Here is a 6,220-nt window from a genome sequence, read left to right as displayed (position 1 = left end):
GTCTACTTTCTCTGATATTGCGTAATGACTGGCGTTTCCCACCCCCTAAGTAAGGTTTTCTCCTAGCGTGAAGCGGCATTTTCATTTTACTTCATCTAGAGTACGTATTTTACTTTTCAGCTTGTATTTTACCGCAAAGAATCTCTTTCTTTTATTCTTCATTCACGGGCTCAGTGCTACGCTGTCATCAGCTTTTTGCGCTAAATATCAGTGCGCATAAGAAGCACGACTTCGGGAAGAGAATTCTGCTGTACAGAACATTCAGTGCGCGCATTTGCGGTACGACCCGTCTTCAGAGTACCAATAAGAGGTTGGTCTGGGCATTTTAAAGAGTTAGCTAAAATCATCGTGTTAATAACTGTTAACGGAAGACATTCAAGCCCGAGAAGCATTTTCAGTGATTTTACGCCACCGAGCTGACCTCCGACACTGGAGTCGAGCTGGTGGTCAGTTTTTGATCGTACGTGTTTTAAAGAATTCGCGAGCCTTTTTGAAACCAAACCTTCACTTGGATGATTACAAATTCTTACTGCCAACTTCTGATAGCCTTCTATAAGCGATCAGTGGGTGTTTTACCTTCACTTAACGCAAAGCTGGGCACCGGGCACATGATTTATCAGTACCTTTTGTTTTTTTGTACCCGCATTGTATTCCATGCACGCTACATGTTAAGAACTTCCGGCCTGTGCTGAATGGCTACGCTGGTAAAAGAAACATTCGATTTCGCTTGCATATTCTGTGTTCATTACAGTGTTGTGCATGTACTGGTCTGTCGAAAGAAATAAACGCATGAAAGACTGTCCAGTTTGAACAGAAAGCCGCGGGCTATGTACGGTTCAGCGTGTGGTGTTGTGGTGAAGCTCGGTACTTTTCGTCTAGTGTTTTTCTTCGTTTCCTTTCCGTCACAGTGATGTTCAATTTTCGTTGAATAGCGTTGTGACGGTAGCCGGTCAGTGTTCATACGGAAATACAAAAACTATCTTAGACAGAATATACCACGTTCACGTCAATAAGTGAAAAGATATTTCTGAAACAAAAATCGAGTGTGCTTGAAAGTGGGTTGTACTTGTGAAATAATAAAAAAGTGTTTTGGCCGTGGCTGACCGGACGATGTGTCCTGCACGGGATTTTACCGTAGTAAACCCGCTCCCTTCGCGCAGCGCTCGAAGAGCTCCAGCTGCAGGAGGAAAAATGATGGTGAATGGACGTGCGCACAACTTGCGGCAACCGGATGCCTGCGGTGCGTCGAAGGTCGTCGGAAAGAATAAAGAAATTAGAATAAAGCATGGAGACCAGGTGGAAGCCTGGCCACGTTGGTGGGTCATTATTGTTACAGTGTAAACGACGGGGACGAGAAGAGTCTCCATGCTTACGCATGGAGGCTACATGGCTACCAACAAACACCCGTAATGGACGCGGCGATGGGATCCTCCCTCTCATATTTGTGCTGCCGAAACACCTTAAATCCTTTCATTCCCCTCTATTTCCTCCTCACACGCACACGCACACACACATACGTACAAACATATAGAGAATAAATTAACTAGCGGTGAGTGGAGTGGCCTTTCTAAGCCTCTTCGCTTGTGATGGACCGTTGCGAATTTTATACCTGGGTTTATGTCCTTCGATTCTCTACTCAGTTGCGTGCCAGTTGAACCTTTGGCAGCACGGGTGGGCCGATTATGCAGCTGATTATGCAGCTTTGGAAGCGGCGATCGGTCGCAAACACAGCAGCTAGCAAGGAGAGTTGAAAGATGGGATAGAAAGACAGGATAGTGGTAGCGATTGTGGCTCGTCTTGAGCCAGTGGGCAGGCCTGTGCACTTTCCCTTCTTTCTTCCTGGCAGCAACAGACAGACAGACAGACAGACAGACAGACAGACAGACAGACAGACAGACAGACAGACAGACAGACAGACAGACAGACAGACAGACAGACAGACAGACAGACAGACAGACAGACAGACAGACAGACAGACAGACGGACGGACGGACGGACGGACGGACGGACGGACGGACGGACGGACGGACGGACGGACAGACAGACAGACAGACAGACAGACAGACAGACAGACAGACAGACAGACAGACAGACAGACAGACAGACAGACAGACAGACAGACAGACAGACAGACAGACAGACAGACAGACAGACAGCGGCCAAATGCGGGGAATGGCCACTATAAATGCTTACGCACTATGACCCTGAAACGCCGAATAACCGCAACAGACTTGAATACGGGACCTGGAGGGCAGCCGTTCTGAGCACGCGCGCTTTGAAGCTGCGATTCTCAGAGGCACTAAGCATTTCGTTGCAGCCATCAAGCCTTCTCCAAGAACTGAAGCTTACCACGGAACTGCGTTCACGGGAAAAGCAATGCGCAACGGTCGGCTGCGCGGAATAGCCAACGTGTTCCGTAGTGCATCAACAGCGGGCGCACACTGGCCACTTGAAAGGCACATGGTTACGCTCTCGTCCCACTCCCGACTCTCACATGATGGAGAGTGCGAGCGATCGACTTCGAAAACGAATTCGTGTTGTTACACATCGCAAATCGATCGGCACTCGACCTAGCAACGTTCGCAGCCAGCCGGTAATTCTGTTCCCCGGGCGGGGTTTCGCAATGGCACTTCAGTGGACTCTGTGCCCTTGACAGCGTCCATCCGTTTACTGGCTCATTGCGTGCACTGGGCTAGAAATACGTGCAGTTATCGCAGTAATGGCACTGATCAGGGCTTGAGGGCGCACACGAGCGGTGCCCCTTAAACAATATAGCGTGGGCTGTGCCGGCAAAAGTTATTCGAAAGTTATTGCCCTGTTACGTGTCGATCTGATAACATTAAAACGTTCAAGAGAGAGGACATTAGGAGCTATTAAGAGGAAGAAGAAGCCAAATAACGTAGCTTGAAATAACCCTTAGGTATTCCTGTAGCGATCACTTGCCGAGCAACCGCTTCGCACTGATTACTTATAATATTTGATAGACATGTTTGTATATGCTGGTAGTAATCACGTCATTGGTCGTTAATTTAGACACCATATCAGTGAAGGCCGAAATCTATCGCGGCGCTGTCTCACTGCTGTCCGGTTCTGTGGCTAGTTTCGACCGCGTCGGCAACTTCGACTGAAAAGGAGCTCGCTGCCGGTTTAGTATATCCGTTCTCTCGCTTTCTCCCCAGAGGGCATGCAACGAGGGGCTCTCTGAATAAAATATGAATAATTTAGAACACTGAATAATTTGGGCCCTGCTTGTTCCAGCTTCAATAGTTAGCACGGTTGCATTTAACCAAGAGAGTGGTATTAAAAATGGACAACATACTATAAAGTTACCCAGAAAGTTGGGCGGAATGGGGAACATTTGCAAAAGCACGATGCAGTATGTTGGCCGGAACGAGATTATCGTAAGCGCTTGCAGTTTGAGCAGTCCATTTTTAATTGTACATGGAAGCAATAATTAAAGTGCCTTTTATGTATCCTTGTGAACGCATTGGTGCAGAAAAGACATGCACGCAAGCACTGATAAAGGAACAGGGGTGGCGCTCTTTTAGGAAAGCCGATGACACCGCATCGTTGTCATGAGCGGCATCAGTCTTATCTCTGCTGCAGGACTAAATCATCTCCCATATTACTCAAATCTGCCCTACCGTGTACCAGCTGCGGCCACCTTGTCCCCGCAAATTTCCTAATCTCGTCCGCATATCTGACCCTCACCGCACCTTGTTACGCTTGTACTCTCTTGGAATTCAATACGTTGTGTTAAGGAATCATTGGTTATCTCGCCTTCGCGTTACATGCCCTGTCCATGACCATTTCTTCTTCTTGATCGTAGCTATACACGTCATAAACTCGCATTTGTTCCAAAACCCACTATGCTATTTTGCTGGCTGTCAGCCTTACACCAATCGTTTTCCTTCCCATAGTGCGCTGCGCTGTTATCAATCCAAGTTCAAGCCTTTTCGTTCGCCTCCAACTTTTCGTCGGATAGGTGAGTACTATCAAGAGACAACTTCTTTGCACTGTCCTCTTGAGGGAATACAATAAAGCTGATATGCATGATCTGAGAGAGTACCTGCCAAATACACTCCGCCCTAGGATGGTTTTGACGCTACACTGGGAAACTTGCCCAGGGGACCGAGACGAAGACCACAAAACAAGCGCGCCAGTATGTATAACCAACTAGCCCCGTTTGCCGCCTTGCTTACGGCTCACCCCTACCTTACTTTCCTATCTGTGCCACTACCGTGGTCCAGATATGCTGTCCGCTTGCCCTAACTAGATGCGGTCCCCTACCCATCCCATTGCTTCGCTGCCTGTCGCAAAATTCTGTTCTCTTTTTGAGACTGCAGAACATCAGTTTTCTTTACATCAATTTTTAGACCACCCGATGTGGTTTGCCTGTCTAGGTCCTGCACTTCGTCCTCCGAGTTGTTTAGTAAGGCAATGCCGTCAGCAAATCCGGCGTGCAGAAGGTATTTTCCATTAACTTTTACCCCCACTCTTCCAAATCCAGTTATCTGAATACCTCCTCTTAAGACGCGATGAATAGCACTAAAGAGATCATGTCTTGCTGCCTGACAGCCTTCCGAAATTAGATTTTTGTCACTTCACTTTTCTTGCGGAGGACTATGGTCTTTGTACAGACAGATATTTGCCAGTACGTTTACATAAGCCTCTTCTAACTTTTGTTACGAAATGCCTGCATGAATGCTGAGGCTTCAACTGAGTATAATGCTTCTCGTAACCTAGTAACCTATGAAGGCTACATACAAGTGTTTCACAGAACTTGGCCCAAGAATAAAAAAGAAGCGGTAAATAGCAGCTGGGTGAAACCAACGGCATATTGTTTGCTTTCGCATGGCACTCCTCAAGGCATTTTATATTCCTCTTACTTAGTTAATTAACTAATATGAACTATGTCAAGTTGTTAATATTGAATTCAGGGGCAAATGCGTTTCGTAAATTTGTAGAAGGGGTTCAGAAACAACGGAACAAATTTTTTTTGTAGCAACGTACCTCGTGCGTGGTCTTTTTTCCAGCATTTAAAGAAAGCTGGCGAATTATTAAAAAAACATCCCTAACAGGAACACTTAATCACTAATTACGTGTCACAAAGCGATAGCATAGTCGCTCCCCGTAGACCCGTATGCCATAGACGGCCACAGTGTGATCTGCTCCCATAGACGCCCTTGCATGTGAAACGCACGTGCTGTCTGGGCCAAGGCCTCCGCTAAGCTCGACTGGCTGCACAATAATACATATAAAGAATGGCTGACGGTATAGCATTGTTAAGAAATAAATATTCTGCGCAAGCACGGCTTTTTGCAGGCGGACACCACCGCCACGTTCTTGACAGCGCGATTGAGGTGTCCACTGACCCAGAGAGCCAATTATGCGCCTTTTTTTTTCCTTTCATGACTATCTCAGAGGCATAACGTCCACGTGCGGATTTTGTGAGGTAGGAGGCTAATAGTGCTTTTCGCGCACGGATGAATGTTGATGAGGACGACTATGTGCAATGCACAGCGCGAGTGTGCGTCGACAGCATCGTGCTATATTGTTCAGTGGCCAGCGAGGCTGATCTGTTCAGGCCGCTGCGGGCTCAAAACCAAGCCGCGGCAATATTTGTTTTATTTCTGCAGGCATCTGCACGGCTTCACGTCCACCTCAGAATTTTGCGGTGGAGGAGGCTAATAGTGCTTTCGCACTAAAATAAACAAAGGTCAAGGGTCAAAGGTCGAGGCTTAAGAGACCCATCGGCTTTTTCAAGGCTGCTGGGAAAGTAGTGCATTCCAACTAAAATGAAGGAGGCAATCTTGAACTACGCGACTTCACTGATGTTCCTTCGTTTTAACGCAGTGCCCGTGTGGCAGGAAAGCCGGTGTCGTCGTGGGCGTCGTAGTCGTCAGCGTCGGCGTTGTCGGCCTGGAAGAAAAATGCCGATGGAAAGAAACAAAAAGATAGAGCGTAAGAGAATATTTGCTTAACTTCTGTTTGTGTGCGAATCGAACGCAGAATCTTAGGACTGCGAGACGGGCATGCTACCCAGAGGCCGCGAAGGCTTTTTTCTTTAACGTGGTGTTCATTACAGTGATGCTATATGTACATAAACTATGTACAAACCATTAGGAAAGCAGTTTAATATCAACACGATGCGTAATACAACACATCTAAGCCACCGAGCACAAGAAAAGAGGCAATGCAGAGCCTATCACTAATACAT

The sequence above is a fragment of the Amblyomma americanum genome, chromosome 1, assembly GCF_052857255.1.
Source record: "Amblyomma americanum isolate KBUSLIRL-KWMA chromosome 1, ASM5285725v1, whole genome shotgun sequence".
Classification (NCBI taxonomy): Eukaryota; Metazoa; Arthropoda; class Arachnida; order Ixodida; family Ixodidae; genus Amblyomma; species Amblyomma americanum.
Note: the sequence above shows the minus strand (reverse complement) of the source record.